The sequence below is a fragment of the Oncorhynchus clarkii genome, chromosome 1 (genome assembly GCF_045791955.1).
Source record: "Oncorhynchus clarkii lewisi isolate Uvic-CL-2024 chromosome 1, UVic_Ocla_1.0, whole genome shotgun sequence".
Classification (NCBI taxonomy): domain Eukaryota; kingdom Metazoa; phylum Chordata; class Actinopteri; order Salmoniformes; family Salmonidae; genus Oncorhynchus; species Oncorhynchus clarkii.
The window spans coordinates 73,161,446-73,186,412 of record NC_092147.1 but is presented as its reverse complement, the minus strand read 5'-3'; the positions used below and the strand labels follow the sequence as shown (position 1 = coordinate 73,186,412).

Genomic DNA, 24,967 nt, shown 5'->3' with positions numbered 1-24,967 from the left:
CGGAGTGATTTTTTTTGAGCAGATGGTCAGGGGGGCAAAAATAATTACAAACAATTTGTAGACTGCAAAGTGACCGGAGCTCAAAAGTATGTGGACACATACTCGTCAGACATCTCATTCCAAAATCATGGGCATTAATATGGAGTTGGTTCCCCCTTTGCTGCTATAATAGCCTCCACTCTTCTGGGAAGGCTTTCCACTAGATGTTGGAACATTGCCGCGGGGATTTGCTTCCATTCAGCCACAAGAGCACTAGTGAGGTCGGGCACTGATGTTGGGCAATTAGGCCTGGCTCGCTGTCGGCGTGCCAATTCATCCCGCAGGTGATCTATGGGGTTGTGGTCCAAGCTCTGTGCATGCCAGTCAAGTTCTTCCACACCGATCTCGTCAAACCATTTCTGTATGGACCTCGCTTTGTGCGAGAGGGCATTTGTATGTTGAAACAAGAAAGCGCCTTCCCCAAACCTTTGGCACAAAGTTGGAAGCACAGAATCGTCTAGAATGCCATTGTATGCTGTAGCATTAAGATTCCCTTCACTGGAACTATGGGGCCTAGTAGAACCATGAAAAAAAGCCAGACCATTATTCCTCCTCCACCAAACTGTACAGTTGGCACTATGCAATCGGGAAGCTAGCATTCTCCTGTCATCCGCCAAACCCAGATTCGTCCATCGGACTGCCAGATGGTGAAGCTTCATTCATCATTCCAAAGAAAGCAGTTCCAATGCTCCAGAGTCTAATGGAAGCGAGCTTTACATGCTTGGCATTGCGCATGGTGATCTTAGGCTTGTGTGCGGCTGCTCGGCCATGGAAACCCATTTCTTGGGTTTCTCCCAACAAAAATCCCTGAGCTTTTCAGTAAGGTCATTCTACTGCCAATTTTTGTCTGTTGATTGCATGGCTGTGTGTTCGATTTATAAACCTGTCAGCAACGGGTGTGGGTGACATAGCCGAATCCACTAATTTGAAGGGGTGTCCACATACTCTTGTGTACAGTATATAGTGTATAATACTTGACTAAAACATAATTTTTTCAAACCTTGCTTACATTTGTATACGATCACATATATCTCGCTATTATGGATGGAAATACTTTGGAACAGATTTCCAAAATTAAAATCACTGATTTGCTTTTGTATTTTTTACAGACATTTATGTCCAACCCCCCAAAAATCGATAGCATTTGGGGAAAACTGCTCTATTGTTTAAATGACCTTGAATTTATTACACACTAAGTGCCCCATTTATGTAAGGGTTTTAGTTTACTTGAGTGAACCAAACGGACCTACTATTGGTAAAAAAAAACATTCACATTAAATAGAACTACGACACAGATCCATTTTTTTAAAAGACAATAAAGAGGCCCTCAGACAAATTGTACAACACTGTAGACATATTACCTTTTGATATTGCCTTTTCCAAACACAATGCAAGCTCTCCATTATTCTACTGTGAAACAGTGGTGTCCCCAAAGGGTATCTGTTCTGCAGTAAGACCACAGACACAACATCAATAATGGATGGTTTCACACAGCTCACCGGGAACACAGCTTTACCAATATCTCTCAACAGCACTACTGCACCAACCAACCTATTGCTGTGCTGTACATTAAAGCTCTTACTCTGTTAAACTGGGAATCAATATGAAGCTCTTTCTCCCACAATGTTTTGTTCTATTGTAAATCTATTATTTTTAGCATCGAAAAAACTTCTTTACCCTCCTAGTAATGTGAATTCACCGGGGGTAATACACAGTTAGCTAGTTAGACAAGCTAGACACACACAGAAAATGCAGTACTTGAGAAAGCTGTCCATTTGAGTATGTACAGTGCCTTCAAAAAGTATTCACACCCCTTGACTGTACAGCCTGAATTTTAAATGGATAAAATGTAGATATTCTGTCACTGGCCAACACACAATATCACATAATATCAAAGTTGAATGATGTTTTTAGACATTTTTACAAATTCATTAAAAATTAAAAGCTGAAATGTCTTGAGTCAATAACTATTCAACCACTTTGTTATGGCAAACCTAAATAAGTTCAGGAGTAAAAATTTGCTGAACAAGTCATACGTTTCAAGGACTCACTCTGTGTGCAATAATAGTGTTTAACATGATTTTTGAATGACTACCTCAGCTCTGTACCCCCCACACATACAGTTAATTGTAAGGTCCCTCAGCCGAGCAGCGCATTTCAAACACAGATTCAACCACAAAGACCAGGGAGGTTTCCCAATGCCTCACAAAGAATGGAATCTATTGGTAGATGAGTAAAATAAAAAGCAGACATTGAATATCCCTTTGAGCATGGATAAGTTATTAATTACACTTTGGATGGTGTATCAATACACCCAGTCACCACAAAGATACAGGCATCCTTCCTAACTCAGTTGCCAGAGAGGAAGGAAACTGCTCAGAGAATTCACCATGAGACCAACGGCGAGTGTAAAACAGGTACAGAGTTTAATGGCTGTGATAGGAGAAAACTAAGAATGGATCAACAACATTTGTAGTAACTCCACAATAATAACCTAATTGACAGAGTGAAAAGAAGGAAGCCTGTACAGAATACAAATATTCCAAAACATTTGCAACAACGTTTGCAACAAAGCACCAAAGTAATACTGCAAGAAATGTGACAAAGCAACAAACTTTTTGTCCTGATTACCAAGTGTTATGCTTTGGGCAAATCCAATACAACACATTACTGAGTACCACTCTCTATATTTTCAAGCATAGTGGTGGCTGCATCATGTTATGGGTATGCTTGTAATCGTTAAGGACTGGGGAGTTTTTCAGGACGATAACCTAAAACACAAGGCCAAATCTACACTGGAGTTGCTTACCAAGAAGACAGTGAATGTTCCTGAGTTGCCAAGTTACAGTTTTGACTTAAATCTGCTTGAAAATCTAAGGCAGGTCCTCCCAAGTGGTGGAGTGGTCTAAGGCACTGCATCAAAGTCCTAGCTGTACCACTAGAGATCCTGGTTTGAGTTCAGCTGCTGTCGCAGCCGACTGCAACTGGGAGACCCATGGTGCAGCACACAATTGGCCCGGTGTCTGCCGGGTTAGGGGAGGGTTTGGCCAGGCAATGCAAGCGCCTGGCCGGGTGCAATGCAAGCTGACACGGTCACCAGTGTTTTCTCCGACACATTGGTGCAGCTGGCTTCGGGGTTAAGCGGGCAGTGTGTCAAGAAGTATTGTGGTTGTGTTCTGGAGGATGCACAGCTCTTGACCTTCGCCTCTCCCGAGTCCATACGGGAGTTGCAGCAATGGAACAAGACTGTAACTACCAATTGGATATCACGAAAAAGGGGTAAAAAAAAACAAATAATAACTTTTAAAAATTACATCTATGGCAAGACTTAAATGGTTGTCTTGCAATGATCAATAACCAATTTGTCCTGTGTAGCTCAGTAGGTAGAGCATGGCGCCAGGGTTGTGGGTTCGATTCCAACGGGGGACCAGTACGGAAAAAGTATTAAAATGTATGCACTCATTACAGAGAATCTGCAAAACAACAAATGTAAAGAATTTTGAAAATAATAATTATACAATCCAGTTGTGCAAAGCTCTTAGAAACTTGCCGAGAGAGTTGAAAACTGTTTTCACTGTTATTATGGGGTATTGTGTGTTGATGGGTGAGAAACAAATATATTTAATCCATTTTGAATGTGTAATGATGTACGCTGAGAGTCGGGAAGCAAGTTCAGGGAGTGAGTGTTTTAATAAATAAACACAACATAATACAAAACAAGAACCACAAACAACGCACAGACATGAAACTGAAACAATGACGCCTGGGGAAGGAACCAAAGGAAGTGACATATATAGGGAAGGTAATCAGGGAAGTGATGGAGTCCAGGTGAGTCTGATGATGCGCATGTGCGCGTGACGATGGTGAAAGGTGTGCGCCATAACGAGGAGCCTGGTGACCTAGAGGCCGGAGCACACGTGACAGTACCCCCTACCTGAAACGCGGCTCCAGCTGCAGGAAGGCGACCAAAATGACAATCCCGGGAAACAGGAGCGGACCGGACACCTCTGCAGAGGTGAAGGAAACCCGTCAATCTGGCTGAGACGCAGGAGCATGGTGACCTAGAGCGTCGGAGAGAAAACATAACTGACGGTACCCCCACCACGGCGTGTGTTCGGCTCCAGCCGCAGGACACCAACCCAAGGGACGATCCCGGGGATCAGGAGCGGACAGGTCACCCCTGCTGATGCGCAGGAACCTGTCGCTGGCTGGGACGCAGGAACCTGACAGACTGGCTGAGGCAGGGGAGCCGGGCGATCTGACGAAGGCATGCAAGCCCGACGAGCCGGCAGAGGCAGGGGAGCCTGGCGATCCGGCTGAGACAAGAAAGCCTGCAGCCGCTCCCGGACCTGACGTCATTCCACCTGACAGAATTATTATTATTTTTTAAGCACTGATGCTTCCCATAGGTGAGGCTTTATTCTGTAATAATGTGCACTGAGAGTCGGGAAGCAAGTTCAGGGAGTAAGTGTTTTTGTAAATAAACGCAACATAATACAAAACAAGAAACCCGAACAACACACAGACATGAAACAGAAACAATAACACCCGGGGAAGGAACCAAAGGGGAGTGACATATTTTGGGAAGGTAATCAGGGAAGTGATGGAGTCCAGGTGTGATGTCGCGATGGAGTCCAAGTGTGATGACATGCAGGTGCGAGTAATGATGGTGACAGGTGTGCCCCATAACGAGCAGCCAGGTGCACTAGAGGCCGGAGAGGGAGCACACGTGACAGAATGCAGACTGTAACCCAACAAGATATGGAATGGGTCAAGGGGAATGAGTATACAAACAGACAGAGTATAAATATATATATATAAATAATAATTATATAAATAAATATACAGTACCAGTCAAAAGTTTGGACACACTCATTCCAGTGTATTTTCTTTATTTTGACTATTTTCTACATTGTAGAATAATAGAGAAGACATCAAAACTATGAAATAACATATATGGAATCATGTAGGAAGCAAAAAAGTGTTAAACAAATCAAAATGTATTTTATATTTTAAATTCTTCAAAGTAGCCACCCTTTGACTTGATGACAGCTTTGCACACACTTGGCATTCTCTCGACCAGCTTCACCTAGAATGCTTTCAGTCTTGAAAGAGTTCCCACATATGCTGAGGACCTGTTGGCTACTTTTCCTTCACTCTGCGGTCCAACTCATCCAACACGACAATCGGGTGATTGTGGAGGCCAGGTCATCTGATGAGGCACTCCATCACTCTCCTTCTTGGTCAAATAGCCCTACCATAACCTAGAGGTGTGTTGGGTCATTGTCCTGTTGAAAAATAAATCACAGACAGTGTCACCATCAAATCACCCCCACACCATCACAACTCCTACTCCATGCTTCATAGTGGGAACCACACATGCAGAGATCATCCGTTCACCTACTCTGCATCTCAAAGACACGGCGGTTGGAACCAAAAATCTCAAATTTGGACTCATCAGACCAAAGGACAGTTTTTCCACCGGTCTAAGTCCATTGTTTGTGTTTCTTGGCCCAAGCAAGTCTCTTCTTATTATTGGTGTCCTTTAGTAGTGATTTCTTTGCAGCAATTCGACCATGAAGGCTTGATTCACACAGTCTCCTCTGAACAGTTGAAATGTGTCTGTTACTTGAACTCTGTGAAGCATTTATTTGGGCTGCAATCTGAGGTGCAGTTAACCCTAAAGAACTTATCCTCTGCAGCAGAGGTAACTCTGGGTTTTCCTTCCTGTGGAGGTCCTCATGAGTGGTGGTCCTCACACCCTGATCTGCTTCACATGTCTTGTGCTTGTCTCCACACTCCACCAGGTGTCTCTCATTTTCCCCATTATCCCTTGTGTATTTATACCTGCGTTTTCTGTTTGTCTGTTGCCAGTTTGTCTTGTTTTGTCAGGTCTTACCAGCATGTTTCCTGTTCAAGTTTTTATTTTCTAGTCTTCCCGGTTCTGACCTTTCTGCCTGTCCTGACCCTGAGCCTGCCTGCCGTCCTGTACCTGCCTGACTCTGACCTAGTTTACGAACCTCTGCCTGCCCTCGACCAGCCTTTTTCCTGCCCCTTTGTTATATGAAATATTCTGAGAATCGTGATAGTACGAACTGGCCATGACTGTTCCAGCAGACTCAGACCAGCTTTGCAACGCTGTCTCCTCCCAAGGATCTACCATTGGAAGACACGAGGAGCCACTTCAAAACCTTATGAAAGGACTCACTATCTCCTACCGCCCTGAGTCAAATATTGTGAAGCCTGACGTGTCCTCACACCTGTATAGCCCCGTTGCTACACCCTCTAACCCGAGACCATCCTCCATACCCGGCTGCAGTCATCTGGGGTATAGAAAGCCTGGTCTATAAGGCACAGCATTCCCAGCTGGACTCGGGGAGGAGGGGGGATAGAACCGGATGTTTGTCCCTCTATATTGACCCGCCATCCTGGCTCCCGTCGAACCCTGGCTTTCATCCGACAACAATTTTGGTGGCCCACCATGGTTCCTGACGTCTCCGCATTCCCTGTCGCCTGCACTGTGCGTGCACAGAATACGACTCCACGACAAGCTCCGACTGTACTCCTTCAACCACTCCCTGCTCTTCACAGCCCCTGGTCTCATATGTCCCTGAACTTCGTCACTGGTCTCCCACCGTCAAATAAAATAAAATGTTATATATGAGTGCAGCTGCAGTGGTGGATAGGTATTCCAAGTTACCCTCTGCCAAGGAGACAGCCCAGCTACTTCAAAACCTTATGAAAGGACTCCAGACCTTGGCGGATCGCCAGGATCACACTTTTACTGCATTGCTGCAGCAATTCCGCTGTTATGTTAAATATTCGGAGAATCAAACTATCCACCTCCTGTGTCTGTATCCGGGTCATATCTGGAGTCGTGGTAGCTTGATGGTTATTGCGACTGCAGTTGAAGAAACTTTCACAATTCTTGAAATTTTCCGAATTGACTGACCTTCGTTCCTCGGGCGCCGAAGACGTGGATGTCAATTATGGCAGCCCCCCGCACCTCTCTGATTCAGAAGGGTTGGGTTAAATGCGGAAGACACATTTCAGTTGAATGCAATTCAGTTGTGCTAACGTAACAGAATTGCAAAAGGGTTTTCTAATGATCAATTAGCCTTTTAAAATTATAAACTTGGATTAGCTAACACAACGTGCCATTGGAACACAGGAGTGATGGTTGCTGATAATGGGCCTCTGTGTAGATGTGTATGACAGACGCATGTAGATATTACATAAAAGATCAAAAGATCCTGAGAAAAAGATAAAAGATCCTGCTACAATAGTCATTTACAACATTAACAATGTCTACACTGTATTTCTAATCAATTTGATGTTATTTGAATGGACAAAAAACATGTTTTTCTTTCAAAAACAAGGACATTTTTAGGTGACCCCAAACTTTTGAACAGTATATGTATGTATGTATGTATGTATGTATGTATGCATGTACAGTTGAGTCAGAAGTCAGAAGTCCGAAGTTTACATACACTTAGGTTGGAGTCATTAAAACTTGTTTTTCAAAAACTCAACATTTCTTGTTAACAAACTATAGTTTTGGCAAGTCGGTTAGGATATATACTTTGTGCATGACATAAGTAATTGTTCCAACAATTGTTTACAGACAGATTATTTCACTAATAATTCACTGTATCACAATTCCAGTGGGTCAGAAGTTTACATACACTAAGTTGACTGTGCCATTAAACAGCTTGAAAAATTCTAGAAAATTATGTCATGGCTTTAGAAGCTTCTGAAAAGCTAATTGACATAATTTGAGTCAATTGGAGGTGTACCTGTGGATGTATTTCAAGGCCTACCTTCAAACTCAGTGCACCTATGCTTGATATCATGGGAAAATCAAAAGAAATCAGCCAAGACCTCAGAAGAAAATTGTAGACCTTCACAAGTCTGCTTCCTCCTTGGGAGCAATTTCCAAATGCCTGAAGGTACCACGTTCATCTGTACAAACAATAGTACACAAGTATAAACACCATGGGACCACGCAGCCATCATACCGCTCAGTAAGGAGACGCGTCTGTCTCCTAGAGATGAACGTACTTTGGTTCGAAAAGAGCAAATCAATCCCAGAACAACAGCAAAGGACCTTGTGAAGATGCTGGAGGAAATAGGTACAAAAGTATCTATATCCACAGTAAAACGAGTCCAATATCGACATAACCTGAAAGGCCGCTCAGCAAGGAAGAAGTCACTGCTCCAAAACCGGCATAAAAAAAAGCCAGACTATGGTTTGCAACTGCACATGGGGACAAATATTGTACTTTTTGGAGAAATGTCCTCTGGTCTGATGAAACAAAAACAGAACAGTTTGGCCATAATGACCATCGTTATGTTTGGAGGAAAAGGGGGAGGCTTGCAAGCTGAAGAAAACCATCCCAACCGTGAAGAAGCATCATGTTGTAGGGGTGCTTTGCTGCAGGAGGAACTGGTGCACTTCACAAAATAGTTGGCATCATGAAGCAGGAAAATTATGTGAATATATTGAAGCAACATCTCAAGACATCAGTCAGGAAGTTAGAGCTTGGTCTCAAATGGGTCTTCCAAATGGACAATGACCCCAAGCATACTTCCAAAGTTGTGGCAAATTGGCTTAAGGACAACAAAGTCAAGGTATTGGAGTGGCCATCACAAAGCCCTGACCTCAATCCTTTAGAAAATTTGTGGGCAGAACTGAAAAAGCGTGTGCGAGCAAGGAGGCCTATAAACCTGAATCAGTTACACCAGCTCTGTCAGGAGGAATGGTCCTAAATTCACCCAACTTACTGTGGGAAGCGTGTGGAAGGCTACTCAAAATGTTTGACCCAAGTTAAACAATTTAAAGGCAATGCTGCCAAATATGAATTGAGTGTGTGTAAACTTCTGACCCACTGGGAATGTGATGAAAGAAAAAAATTCTGAAATAAATAATTCCCTCTACTATTATTCTGACATTTCACATTCTTAAAATAAAGTGGAGATCCTAACTGACCTAAAACAGGGCATTTTTACTTGGATTAAATGTCAGGAATTGTGAAAAACTGAGATTAAATGTATTTGGCGTACAGGTGTACAGTGGGGCAAAAAAGTATTTAGTCAGCCACCAATTGTGCAAGTTCTCCCACTTAAAAAGATGAGAGAGGCCTGTAATTTTCATCATAGGTACACTTCAACTATGACAGACAAAATGAGAAAAAAAATCCAGAAAATCACATTGTAGGATTTTTTATGAATTTATTTGCAAATTATGGTGGAAAATAAGTATTTGGTCAATAATCAAAGTATATCTCAATACTTTGTTATATACCCTTTGTTGGCAATGACAGAGGTCAAACGTTTTCTGTAAGTCTTCACAAGGTTTTCACACACTGTTGCTGGTATTTTGGCCCATTCTTCCATGCCGATCTCCTCTAGAGCAGTGATGTTTTGGGGCTGTTGCTGGGCAACACAGACTTTCAACTCCCTCCAAAGATTTTCTATGGGGTTGAGATCTGGAGACTGGCTAGGCCACTCCAGGACCTTGAAATGCTTCTTACGAAGCCACTCCTTCGTTGCCCGGGCGGTGTGTTTGGGATCATTGTCATGCTGAAAGACCCAGCCACGTTTCATCTTCAATGCCCTTGCTGATGGAAGGAGGTTTTCACTCAAAATCTCACGATACATGGCCCCATTCATTCTTTCCTTTACACGGATCAGTCGTCCTGGTCCCTTTGCAGAAAAACAGCCCCAAAGCATGATGTTTCCACCCCCATGCTTCACAGTAGGTATGGTGTTCTTTGGATGCATTCTTTGTCCTCCAAACACAACGAGTTGAGTTTTTACCAAAAAGTTCTCTTTTGGTTTCATCTGACCATATGACATTCTCCCAATCTTCTTCTGGATCATCCAAATGCTCTCTAGCAAACTTCAGATGGGCTTGGACATGTATTGGCTTAAGCAGGGGGACACATCTGGCACTGCGGGATTTGAGTCCCTCGCGGCGTAGTGTGTTACTGATGGTAGGCTTTGTTACTTTGGTCCCAGCTCTCTGCAGGTCACTCACTAGGTCCCCCTGTGTGGTTCTGGGATTTTTGCTCACCGTTCTTGTGATCATTTTGACCCCACAGGGTGAGATCTTGCGTGGAGCCCCAGATCGAGGGAGATTATTAGTGGTCCTGTATGTCTTCCATTTCCTAATAATTGCTCCCACAGTTGATTTCTTCAAACCAAGCTGCTTACCTATTGCAGATTCAGTCTTCCCAGTATGGTGCATTTCTACAATTTTGTTTGTGTCCTTTGACAGCTCTTTGGTCTTGGCCATAGTGGAGTTTGGAGTGTGACTGTTTGAGGTTGTGGACAGGTGTCTTTTATACTGATAACAAGTTCAAACAGGTGCCATTAATACAGGTAACGAGTGGAGGACAGAAGAGCCTCTTAAAGAAGAAGTTACAGGTCTGTAACTTCATACAATGTGATTTTCTGGATTTTTTTCTAATTTTGTCTGTCATAGTTAATGTACCTATGATGAAAATTACAGACCTCTCATCTTTTTAAGTGGGAAAACTTGCACAATTGGTGGCTGACTAAATACTTTTTTGCCCCACTGTATATATATATATATACATACATACTCAATACACTACTTTCCCGAACTTCCTGTAAGTTGAAGTGGTGGAAGAGTATCAAAAACTGCCACATATGTTTTGTTAAATAGTTATTTTGTTTGTGTTTTTAAAGCGACTTTGAGATTCTCTATAAAATACATATATTTTTATTATTATTTTATTATTATGTGTATGGTATATTGTCTGACTGACTTCAAGCTGAGTGTGGGAAAGATATTGTACCCCCTCCAGTTTGTCAGTGTCTTTTGCCATGCTCCACTCTATCCTCTCCTCTGCTCTCACAAACCACTGTCGTCTGGGCCCTCTGAGGTCCACACAGAGCGTGCTCACATGATAGCAGGCCCAGTAGGGCCTGTGTGGCCAAGGAGGAAGTGCTGGGAATACTAGCCCCAGGAAAGGTGGAGGGATGGAGGGCGGAAAAGGGGGAGGGAGGCCTAAGGACTGGTGATAAAGCCCTGCTATCATCAATGTGAGGCTCTGGGAACCACAACTCTACCAGTAAACACAATCAAACTGTTGTTCCTCATGTTCTCTGAGCTCTACTGCTATACACTAGAAGGGTTTTCTGTCTGGAAATGCCACCGGGAGGCAGGATCATGGGAAGTCTGAGAAGTCAGAGCCTACAGTAGGGAACAACGGAGTTTGTGTGATTTCTATTTTCCTTCTCATCATAGCAGGAGAGCTCGTCACTCTGTCACTCTCTCTCTCTCTGGTTAATGGGACTCTCTTTGAAAACCAGTCTGACGACAACGCCACATTTGATTCCTGCATCAGACTGTCCAACAGTAGACTGTGCTCCCAGGATGGCTCAAACTCCATTTATCCACTGTTGTTCATATCCTAACAACAGCACAAAATGAGTCCTGTTTTTAAGATATTTAACCATGCCTCTACAGTAGTTTGTTTGTTTTAGTGATGCGTGTAAACCGTGACAGTGTGAGTGTTTAACAGCAGCCACATTCTGCGGTTAGAGTGCAATTAAAAAAAACACAATAAAATGTAAGTCAAGCAGACGTCTTCTAATAAAGCTTTCAACACTAGCTCTAACACGACTCCCCCTCTATTCATATGTTCCCTCTTCTCTCACACACTGAAAGTATTGGTAATTACATGGTGTTAATATATGATGAGAAGTCGCCTGTGTGTGTGTGTGTGTGTGTGTGTGTGTGTGTGTGTCTGTGTGTGTCTGTGTGTGTCTGTGTGTGTCTGTGTGTGTGTGCGCAAATTGAAGGATTGTGTTTGCATGCAGCATCTATCATCTCTCCCTCATACGCTTGATCTTCCTTGGGAACATTTGGAATTATATGTAAACATTTCACCCATCATATTATATGCATCAGAGAGAGAAACAGAGAGAGAAACAGAGAGAGAGCGAAAGAGATAGTGAGAGAGAAAGAGAGGGAGAGAGTGTACAACAGAGAGAAAGAGTGAGAGAGAGAAAGACAGAAACAGAGAGACAAAAACAGAGAGAGATACTGAGAGAGAGCGAAAGAGAGTGAGAGAAACAGAGGGAGAGAGTACAACACAGAGAGAGAGAGAGCGAAAGAGAGTGAGAGAGAAAGAGTACAACAGAGAGAGAGAAACAGAGAGAAAAAGAGAGTACAACAGAGAGAGAGAGAGAGAGTGAGAGAAAGACAGACAGAAACAGAGAGAGAGAGAAACAGAGAGAAAAAGAGAGTACAACAGAGAGAGAGAGAGAAACAGAGAGAGAGACAGAAACAGAAACAAAGAGCCCAGAACAAAAAGATACACAAGAAAAATTACAAATCCTTGAATCAGCAATCAAAGACTATCAGAATCCTATGGATACCCCAATTACAGAAGAAGAATTATTGGAAAAACTATGCATTCTCCAACCCAAAAAGGCCTGTGGTGCTGATGGAATTTTAAATGAAATGATCAAATATACAGATCACAAATTCAAATTGGCTATACTCAAACTCTTCATCATTATCCTCACTGCAGGTATTTTCCCCGATATTTGGAACCAGGGATTGATCACACCAATCTATAAAAATGGAGACAAATTTGACTCAAATAATTACAGAGGAATTTGCGTTAACAGCAACTTGGGGAAAAATTCTCTGCAGTATTATAAATAGCAGACTACATCATTTCCTTGACGAACACAACGTCCTGAGCAGAAGCCAGATTGGATTTCTAAAAAATTATCGTACAACAGACCACATTTACACCCTCCACACTCTAATTGATAAACAAGTAAACCAAAACAAAGGATTTTTTGTAGATTTCAAGAAAGCATTTGATTCAATTTGGCAGGTCTTTTTTATAAACTAATAGAAAGTGGTATTGGAGGGAAAACATATGATTTTATTACACTAAAAACAAATGTGTGGTTAAAATTGGCAACAAGCAAACATACTTCTTCTCTCAGGGACAGGGAGTGAAACAGGGCTGCCCAATAAGTCCAACACTATTTAACATCTACATTAATGAATTGGCAAAAACATTAGAAGAATCGGCAGCACCTGGTATCATTCTACACAACACTGAAGTGTCTGCTGTACTCAGATGACCTGGTGCTGCAGTCTCCCACTAAAGAGGGGTTACAGCAGCACCTAGATCATCTTCACAGGTTCTGTCAGACCTGGGCTCTGACCGTTAACCTAAAAAACCCAAATATAATGATATTCCAAAAAAGGTCCGGAAATAAGGATGACAAATATAAATTCTATTTGAACACAGTTCTATTAGAACACACCAAAAACGACATATATCTAGGACTAAATATCAGCAACACAGGTAGCTTTCACATGGCTGTGAATGAGCTGAGAGACAAAGCAAGAAGAGCATTCTATGCCATTAAAAGGAACATCAAAATCGAAATTCCAATTAGAATCTGGCTCAAATTTTTTCAATCAGTTATAGAACCAATTGCTCTATATGGCAGTGAAGTATGGGGTCCAATCTCTAATAATGAATTTACCAAATGGGACAAACATCCAATCAAAATACTGGATGCAGAGTTTTGCAAGACTGTATTGCAAGTGCAAAGAAAAAGTCCAAATAACGCATGTAGAGCAGAATTGGGCCAATACCCCCTCCTCATTCCAATAGAAAAAAGAGCCATCAAATTTACAACCATCTAAAAACAAGTGACCCCAAAACATTCCATCACACAGCTCTACAATGTCAAGAGATGAAAATAGAGAAGAGTCCCCTCAGCCAGCTGGTTCTGAGGCTCAGTTCACCAACCCAAACCAACCCCATAGAGCCTCAGGACAGCACTCAACCAAATCATCACAAAACAAAAAGAAAAATATATCACCTATTGGAAAGACACCACAAAAAAATCAAAGTAAACTTCAATGCTATTTGGCTCTAAACAGACAGTACATGGTGGCAGACTATCTGACCACTGTGACTGATAGAAAACTGAGGAAAACATTGACTAGGTACAGACTCAGTGAGCACAGTCTGGCAATAGAGACCGGTCGTCACAGACAAACCTGGCTGTGCTCACTCTGCTCCATGGGAGAGGTAGAGACAGAGATGCATTTCCTATTACATTGTGACAAATACTCAGACCTAAAGAATATTTATTTCCCAAAATGATAATTCAATACAAAGAATTTGAAACTATAAAAAATCAAATATTTATTGGGTGAAAAGCCAAAATGTGCAGTTTTGGCAGCTAAATATGTGTCCTCCTGCCACAACCTGAGGGACAGCCAGTGAAATGTGCAAAGTAATGTCGATAATATTTCCCATCCTGTTTCGTTTTGTATTTCATACCATGACATGCGTCTTCTCAGTCATGTTGACACTGGTCCACTACCATTGTTTTAGTGTATTTTTGTTCTCATTAATATTGTTGTTGTAGTTGTTGTTAATGGTAATCCCATGTCCACTACAACTATTATTATTGCTGTTGGTCCCACCATTTATTTATATATAAATATATATATTATACACAGGGGGGAGAACAAGTATTTGATACACTGCAGGTTTTCCTACTTACAAAGCATGTAGAGGTCTGTAATTATTATCATAGGTACATGATTTTTAAATAATGAATTTGCATTTTATTGCATGACATAAGTATTTGATCACCTACCAACCAGTAAGAAGTCCGGCTCTCACAGACCTGTTAGATTTTCTTTAAGAAGCCCGCCTGTTCTCCACTCATTACCTGTATTAACTGCACCTGTTTGAACGTTACCTGTATAAAAGACACCTGTCCACACACTCAATCAAACAGACTCCAACCTCTCCACAATGGCCAAGACCAGAGAGCTGTGTAAGGACATCATGGATAAAATTGTAGACCTGCACAAGGCTGGGATGGGCTACAGGACAATAGGCAAGCAGCTTGGTGAGTTGGCAACAACTGTTGGTGCAATTATTAGAAAATGCAAGAAGTTCAAGATGACAGTCAATCACCCTTGGTCTGGGGCTCCATGCAAGATCTCACCTCGTGAGGCATCAATGATCATGAGGAAGATGAGGGATCAGCCCAGAACTACACGGCAGGACCTGGTCAATGACCTGAAGAGAGCTGGGACTACAGTCTCAAAGAAAACCATTAGTAACACACTACGCCGTCATGGATTAAAATCCTGCAGCGCATGCAAGGTCCCCCTGCTCAAGCCAGCGCATGTCCAGGCCCGTTTGAAGTTTGCCAATGACAATCTGGATGATCCAGAGGAGGAATGTGAGAAGGTCATGTGGTCTGATGAGACAAAAATAGAGCTTTTTGGTCTAAACTCCACTCGCCGTGTTTGGAGGAAGAAGAAGGATGAGTACAACCCCATGAATACCATCCCAACCGTGAAGCATGGAGGTGGAAACACCATTCTTTGGGGATTCTTTTCTGCAAAGGGGACAGGACGACTGCACCGTATTGAGGGGAAGATGGATGGGGCCATGTATCGCGAGATCTTGGCCAACAACTTCCTTCCCTCAGCAAGAGCATTGAAGATGGGTCGTGGCTGGGTCTTCCAGCATGACAACGACCCAAAACACACAGCCAGGGTAACGAAGGAGTGGCTCCGTAAGTAGCATCTCAAGGTTATAGGAGTGGCCTAGCCAGTCTCCAGACCTGAACCCAATAGAAAATCTTTGGAGGGAGCTGAGTCCGTATTGCCCAGCGACAGCCCCAAAACCTGAAGGATCTGGAGAAGGTCTGGATGGAGGAGTGGGCCAAATTCCCTGCTGCAGTGTGTGCAAACCTGGTCAAGAACTACAGGAAACGTATGATCTCTGTAATTGCAAACAGAAACAAGGTTTCTGTACCAAATATTAAGTTCTGCTTTTCTGATGTATCAAATACTTATGTCATGTAATAAAATGCTAATTAATTACTTAAAAATCATACAATGTGATTTTCTGGACTTTTGTTTTAGATTCCGTCTCTCACAGTTGAAGTGTATCTATGATAAAAATTACAGACCTCTACATGCTTTGTAAGTAGGAAAACCTGCAACATCGGCAGTATCAAATACTTGTTCTTCCCTCTGTAAAAATAAATATTTTTATTTTATTTTTATTTTTCGATATGCATACTTTGACAATGTAAGTAATAATGAACTTGCCATGTCAATAAAGTCAATTTAATTGAATTGACAGAAACAGAAACAGAGAGAGAGAGAGAGAGAGAGAGAGAGAGATACTGAGAGAGAGAGAAAGAGTTACAGAGAGAGAAAGTACAACAGAGAGAGAGAGAGCGAGAGAAAGACAGACAGAGAGAGAGAGAGAGAGAGAGCGAGAGAAAGACAGACAGAGATACTGAGAGAGAGAGAGAGAGAGAGAGAGAGAGAGAGAGAGAGTGAGTGAGAGAGAGAAAGACAGAGAGAGAGAGTACAACAGATCGAGAGAGGTAGACAGAAACAGAAACAGAGAGAAAGCGAGCGAGAAACAGAGAGAAAGAACGAGAGAGATACTGAGAGAGAGAGAGAAATACTGAGAGAGAAATTAAGAGAGAAAAGTCATGCAGAAGAACAGCTCCTGACTTGTTATAACTTTTTGGTTGTTAAGAGCGAGATTGACACGATTAAATTAGCAAAAAAATTATAGGTAATCAAATTGTTAAGTCGTGGCCAAAAGTTTTGAGAATGACACAAATATTAATTTTCATTAAGTCTGCTGCTTCAGTTTGCATGATGGCAATTTGCATATACTCCAGAATGTTATGAAGAGTGATGAGATGAATTGCAAAGTCCCTCTTTGCCATGCAAATGAACTGAATCACAAAAAAACATTTCCACTGCATTTCAGCCCCGCCACAAAAAGACCAGCTGACATCCTGTCAGTGATTCTCTCGTTGGCACAGGTGTGAGTGTTGACGAGGACAAGGCTGGGGATCACTCTGTCATGCTGATTGAGTTCGAATAACAGACTGGAAGCTTCAAAAGAAGGGTGGTGCTTGGAATCATTGTTCTTCCTTTGTCAACCATGGTTATGTGCAAGGAAACAAGTGCCGTCATCATTGCTTTGCACAAAAAGGGCTTCACAGGAAAGGATATTGCTTCCAGTAAGATTGCACCTAAATCAACCATTTATCGGATCATCAAGAACTTCAAGGAGAGCGGTTAAATTGTTGTGAAGAAGGCTTCAGGGTGCCCAAGAAAGTCCAGCAAGCGCCAGGACCGTCTCCTAAAGTTGCTTCAGCTGCGGGATCGGGGCACCACCAGTACAGAGCTTGCTCAGGAATGGCAGCAGGCAGGTGTGAGTGCCTCTGCACGCACATTGAGGCGAAGACTTTTGAAGGATGGCCTGGTGTCAAGAAGAGCAGCAAAGAAGCCACTTCTCTCCAGGAAAAACATCAGGGACAGACTGATATTCTGTAAAAGGTACAGGGATTGGACTGTTGAGGAATGGGGTAAAGTCATTTTCTCTGATGAATCCCCTTTACGATTGTTTGGGGCATCCGGAAAAAAGCTTGTCCGGAGAAGACAAGGTGAGCGCTACCATCAGTCCTATGTCATGTCAACAGTAAAGCATCCTGAGACCATTCATGAGTGGGGTTGCTTCTCAGCCAAGGGAGTGGGCTCACTCACAATTTTGCCTAAGAACACAGCCATGAATAAAGAATGGTTCCAACACATCCTTCGAGAGCAACTTTAACTAAGATAACTAAGAGGCTCGGGGAACAAAACATAGATATTTTGGGCCAGGAAACTCCAGGAAACTCCCCAGACCTTAATCCCATTGAGAACTTGTGGTCAATCCTCAAGAGGCGGGTGGACAAACAAAAACCCACAATTTCTGAAAAACTCCAAGCATTGATTATGCAAGAATGGGCTGCCATAAGTCAGGATGTGGCCCAGAAGTTAATTGACAGCATGCCAGGGCGGATTGCAGAGGTCTTGAAAAAGAAGGGTCAACACTGCAAATATTGACTCTTGGCATCAACTTCATGTAATTGTCAATAAAAGCCTTTGACACTTATGAAATGCTTGTAATTATACTGTAATGACCTGACTAGATCATAAAGGAACAATTGTCCAGACAGAGGATTGAGTTTACGAATTTAGGGTTTATTAAACCAACTTTACACAGGCTACTGTTTGGCCCACGCCAAATAAATGAAAGATAACCCACAAGCCAATCGTGACCTTCTCTTGTGAAGCCCAGACGTAAGAGAGAGAACAAAGGCTAAATCTGGTCTTAACTTCCAATGCTCCATCCCCCTGCCCAACCCCCCCCCCCCCCACGCCACTCCGCCAACCGCCAGGATGCCCGGCATCAGAACATTCCAGGCATTCCCGTGATTGGCAGATAGCAGGTTGATTGGCATGTCGGACCTCGCGAACTCTAGGTACTGATAAGTACAACACAACCACCTACTAGCCTAACACATAACACACAGCTGTCTGTGTGGGTCGCTACAATACTTCAGTATTCCATTGTCACATCTGACAAAAATATCTAAAGACACTGAGGCAGCAGACTTTGTGAAAATGTATATTTGTGTCATTCTCAAAACTTTTGGCCACGACTGCACAACTGAAAATCAACACAGGAGGAAAAGATTGACAGAGAGTGAGTTAAAAGACCAATCTTAATCGTGTTAGCTAGCCAAATTCAACTTGGCCACTGAGGCAGAGCCAGCAGCACCAGCAGAGACTGAGAGACTCCCCCCCCCCCTTTTTGAATATCCAGCAGAAATCAAATCAGAGAAAGGAAGAATCCATTTTAAACACAGAATTCTGAGGGAGAACCCAGAAACTTTGTTTGCCCACTGCTCACAAAACAGGATTGTAACAAACCTGTTATTTTAGACCACACTACTGCCTGGCATACAGCTGTAACCAGGCATTTCAGCTATACCAAAAAAAAAAGGCATCTGCAAGGGAAGGCAAATCCACATTTTTGAGGGCAGGATAAGGACCAGGAAAACAGGTTTCTGACGGTAAACATGTACCAGAACGGCACTGTCATGGTCCAGAGCAGTGAGGCTGCACTCAGCTCTGTTGTGCAGGACTTCCCCACCCTAACGAAGATAGCGGAAAGCAAAAAAGACAAGGACAGTACCCTGACCTCTCCCCTCACCTCAGGCACCCCAACAGCAGGACTGTCCTCCCCCTGCCTGCCTACAACCACCAGACACAAGACCACACTACCATTAGCCTGTTGAGAGACCGGCTGCCTCTGTTAGAGGTATGGGTTACTGAGCTGAAGGAGCAGCCCCACAGCTACACTACCATTAGCCTGCTAAGAGACAGGCTGGCTCTGTTAGAGGTATGGGTTACTGAGCTGAAGGAGCAGCCCCACAGCTACACTACCATTAGCCTGCTGAGAGACCGGCTGCCTCTGTTAGAGGTATGGGTTACCGAGCAAAAGGAGCAGCCCCCCCAGCTACACTGAGAGACAGGCTGACTCTGTTAGAGGTATGGGTTACTGAGCTGAAGGAGCAGCCCCACAGCTACACTACCATCAGCCTGCTGAGAGACAGGCTGGCTCTGTCAGAGGTATGGGTTACTGAGCTGAAGGAGCAGCCCCCCAGCTACACCACCACCAGCCCGACACAGAGCTTCTACAGGACCAGATCAACCAGTGCAGGACCCAGCTGAAGAACTCTGTTCAGGAGCTGAGAGAGCCTTACCACAGTGCTTGAGGAGGTAAAGGCCACCATGAGGAGAGAGCCTTACCACAGCGCTTGAGGAGGTAAAGGCCACCATGAGGAGAGAGCTGGTGCAGGTAAAGGAGGAGATGGTAAAGGAGTTGTCTGTCATCAAGAGGGTGCTACAGCACATAGAGCAGACTGTAGAGACTCCTAGATAGAAGCTGCAGCCCCTCACCACCCCTAACATCCCCACTGACCCACCTTTATCCACAATCCCCCCTATACTGACATCCGTTTACCCACACCCCCAGTCAACAAGGAGACTCACATGGGGACACCTACTACAGAGAGGAGCTCTCTGCCCCCCCTGACACACCCCTCCATGTACACAGGCCCTGTGTACCCCAGCCACAGACCGTAAACGCACTAATCTGGTAAAACCCACTGAGGTGGCCAAGACACAAATGGAAAATTCATCCAAGAGGATAAACTCTTCCCCCACCACAAGGTGTCCAAAATATGGTGCCCAAAAACACAGCATGCACTCCACATCCTGTCCCAGCCTGATTTTGGCACACCAGGCCACATTATTATTAACAGCCGGCACCAACAATCTGCGAGAGGAGCAGGAGAGAGTAGGCAGCCTGGTCAACAGAGTAGCAAAGAAGGCCTCTGAGTGGTTTCCCAACTCCCACATCATCTCCACTCTGCTGCCCCGCAAAGATTTTCATCCCCGTACCATTCAGAAAGTCTACGCTGACATCACCAGAGGGTTTGGCCTACTCCCGAACGTGCACGTTGCTCACCCCCCAACAATCACCCAAGAGCACCTGCACGACCACTCCCACCTGAGGAAGCAGACAGTAGGGATGTTTGTCTCTAAAGGTCTCTAAAGACGCAAGCACAGCGCTGTTTATGACTTCAAGCCTATCAGCCTAATGGCTGGTGTAACCGATGTGAAATGGCTAGCTAGTAAGCGGGGTGTGCGCTAATAGCGTTTCAAACGTCACTCGCTCTGAGACTTGGAGTAGTTATTCCCCTTGCTCTGCATGGGTAACGCTGCTTCGAGGGTGGCTCTTGTCGTTGTGTTCCTGGCTCGAGCCCAGGTAGGGGCGAGGAGAGGAACAGAAGCTATACTGTTACACTGGCAATACTAAAGTGCCTATAAGAACATCCAATAGTCAAAGGTATATGAAATACAAATGGTATAGAGAGAAATAGTCCTATAAATACTATATTAACTACAACCTAAAACCTCTTACCTTGGAATATTGAAGTCATGTTAAAAGGAACCACCAACTTTCATATGTTCTCATGTTCTGAGAAAGGAACTCAAACGTTAGCTTTTTTACATGGCACATATTGCACTTTTACTTCTCCAACACTTTGTTTTTGCATTATTTAAACCAAATTGAACATGTTTCATTATTTATTTGAGGCTAAATAGATTTTTATTGATGTATTATATTAAGTTAAAATAAGTGTTCATTCAGTATTGTTGTAATTGTCATTATTACAAATAAATTATTTAAAAAATTGGCCGATTAATCGGTATCTGCTTTTTTTTGGGGGTTCTCCAATAATTGGTATCAGCGTTGAAAAATCATAATCTGTCGACCTCTAAACCAGAGCACCACTTCCATCGGTTTAGCCAGACTGAACCGGGCCCAGCCTACTACCCCGCACCAGACCACCACCTCTACCAGACCAAAGAGGAAGCCCCACGTCCCATATACAGTATATATAGCGAAAGAATTGAAGGAAAAAGCATATATATAGCGAAAGAAAAGAAAGAATAGCAGTCAGAAATACAGTAACTACTAACTAATAAGTTAAGAGTGTTTATCCCACTCTTAACAATGTAGTTAGTAGTTACTGTATTTCTGACTGCTATTCTTTGCAACATGAAATCCCTATCAGTCATCATGTGGAACATTCAGGGCCTAAACTCATCAACCTTTGGACTGAAGAGTTTAGCACTGGAATTCAACAAAAATCTTAAAGATGTTGACGTCATCATTCTGCAGGAGACAAGGTGTAAGGCTGACATTGTCACTCACTGTCCCACAGACTATAGAGAGGTAATTGTGCCATCACAGAAACACAGCTCTGTCAATAGAGGCAGAGACTCTGGAGGACTGATCATTTGGTACAAACCCGAACTCCAAAATCACATTGATCCCCTCAAAAGTGGTATATATCACATTAGGTTAAAACTGAAAAAAGAACTTGTACTGACAGAAAAATATGTGTTCTTTTGCGCAATATTTATCCCCCACTCAGAATCCCCATATTACTCAGAGGAGATCTTCCCCACCCTTGAGGAAGAGACGTGCCATTTCCAGGCCCAGGGAAATGTGCTCATCTGTGGGGACACAAATGCACGCACAGGAACACAACCTGATCTAACGACCACACAAGGGGGCAGCTTTATTACAGGCCATACTGTTTCTAACTGCCTTAATCTCCCCATAGAAACAACAGTGACAGCACCATCAACAAAAAAGGAAGGGAGCTGTTGCAGGTCTGTAGAAGCCTGGGTCTGTACTTTGTCATGGTAGGTAATGGGGGGACTCTTTGGGGAGATTCACCTATTGCTCACCTCTTGGCCACAGTACAGTAGACTATATGATTACAGACATTGACCCTTTCTCTCTCAGCTCATTCACTGTCAAGCCTCTGTCTGATCACAGCCAAATTAAGTTGTTCCTCAAAAGAACAGACATGGAAACAACCAGACATTCACAGCCCAGTAAGCTGTACAACATCAGAAAGTCATACAGATGGGCCCAAAACAACACAGAAGAATACCAGAAAGCAACCTGTAACCAAAATATCCAGACACTCTTAGATAACTTTCTGGATACCACATTCACTCACAGTAAAGAAGGCATCAATCTAACAGTACAAAACATCAACTATATATTCAAGCAAAAGGCAAAAGAAGCACAATTGAAATGTATTAAAAAAACTAACAAAAAAGACCACAGATGACAACTGGTTTGATTTGATGCAAATTGTAAAATTATAAGGAAAAAAGATGGAACACTATCCAACCAAAAGTAGAGAGACCCAATTAATGGTGAATTACGCCTTCATTACTGTGAGACTTTAAAACTCTATAAACGTACACTCAGAACCAAAAAAGCACAGTACAACAGCAAGCAGCTGACACGGATTGAGGAGTCCATAAGCACAAAAAACTTCTGGCAAAATTGGAAAGAAAACAAAAATCGAAACAAGAGGAATTAGTGATACAAAATGGTGACATATGGACAACCCATTTTAAAACACTCTACAACACCGTTCAAATTGACACAAACGCAGAACAATGCCAAATTCATGAGAAGCTGAATGGATTAGAAAAAGCTATAAAGGACAATCAAAATCCACTGGACTCCCCAATTACTGACCAGGAGTTCTATAAGAAACTTCAGGCTCTCAAATTTAAGCATGCGGACCTGATGGCATCCTAAATGAGATGCTCAAACTCACTAGTGCAAAATTTCAGTTGGCTATATTAAAACTGTTTCAGTTTGATTCTGAGTGTAGGTTATTTCCCTGACATCTGGAATCAAGGACTCATAACCCCAAACTTTAAGAACGGAGACAAATTTGACTCTAACAATGACAGAGGCATTTGTGTTAACAGTAACCTGGGGAAGGTTGTCTGTATTATTATAAATGTAAGAGTTCTAAACTTCCTTAATAAGCACAATGTGAGTAAAAGCCTAATTGGATTTATACCAAAACATCGCACGACTGATCATATTTACACTCTACACACTCTGATAGATAAATATGTCCACCAAAATAATACCAAAATATATGCTTGCTTTATCGACTTCCAAAAAGCATTTGATTTGGCATACAGGACTGTTCTGCAAAGTTATTGAAAGTGGTGTAGGGGGTAAAACATGACATAATTAAATCAATGTATACTGGCAATACTTGCAGCATTACAATTGGCAAGAAAATAACACAATTCTTTAATCTTTAACCAGGGGCAGGGCCTTTGCCAGGGTTGCAATCTGAGCCCTGCACTCCTCAATATTTACATAAATGAATTGGCCACTATTCTAGAAAAATCCTCAGCCCCTGGTGTTAGTCTCCACAATTCAGAGGTTAAATGCCTACTCTTTGCAGATGACCTATGCCTGCTGTCACCCACAGCACATGGCCTACTGCAGAGCCTGGACCTGCTAGAGCAGTACTGTCAGACCTGGGCCCTGGAAGTAAACTAAAATAATGATTTTCCAGAGAAGATCCAGATCTCAGGGAATTAGACCAAAGTTCTCAATTGGTACAAAATATATAGAGTACTGCACACACTACAATTACTTAGGTTTAAAAATAATCTCAACTGGACACCTTAATGAGGCAGTGAATGAACTGAGAGAGAAAGCACGCAGGGCATTCTATGCCATTAAAAAACTAATTCAAATTGAAATACCTATCCAAATTTGGCTAAAACTAATTGAATGTGTCATTGAACCAATTGCACTTTATGGCAGCGAGGAGTGGGGTCCACTTGCAGAACAAGATTTCATAAAATGGGACAAACACCCCATTGAAACCCTGCATGCAGAGTTCTATAAAATTCCCCTACATGTCCAGAGAAAAACTACAAACATTGCATGCAGGACAGAATTAGGCCAATATCCACTAATAATAAAAACTCAAAAAAATAGCAATTAAGTTTTGGAAACATTTAAAATACAGTGACCCCCTTTCATATCATTACCAAGCCCTGCAATGCCCAGAGTTGAGCAAAGAAAATAGTCCCCTCATCCAGTTCACCAACCTGTTCTACTAACACACTGAAGCCTCAGGACAAGGAACATCCAATCAATCAGAATAAACCAAATTACAACACAGTCAAAACAAAACTACATTGCTTATTGTGAAACACAAGCACAAAACAAAATGCAGTGCTATCTGGCCCTAAATCGACAGTACACTGTGGCTAACTATTTGACCATGGTTAAAACCTTAGAAAAACCTTGACAAAGTACAGGCTCAGTGAGCACAGCCCTGCCATTGAGAAGGGCAGACACAGGAAAACCTGGCTCCCTGTAGAGGAAAGCCTATCCAACCACTGCACAACAGCAGCACCTGAGACAGAGATGCATTTCCTGACAAAATGTAAAAAATATAGAACAATTAGAGAGTGTCATTTCCCCAAATTTGAAACCCTTATTCAAGGTTTCAAAGACCTCTCTGATGAGAGTAGGCTACCTGTCCTGTTTGGGGAGGAAGCAGAGAGCTGTGGGATGGCAGCGCACTGCATTGCTGCCTG

At 42.8% G+C, this 24,967-nt stretch overlaps 1 protein-coding gene across 1 annotated transcript in view; it reads right to left on the bottom strand.

Annotated features, from left to right (window-relative positions):
- LOC139417420 (disintegrin and metalloproteinase domain-containing protein 12-like) overlaps positions 1-24,967 on the bottom strand; it is a 150,773-nt gene that overhangs the window by 103,754 nt on the left and 22,052 nt on the right. The window lies entirely within an intron of this gene.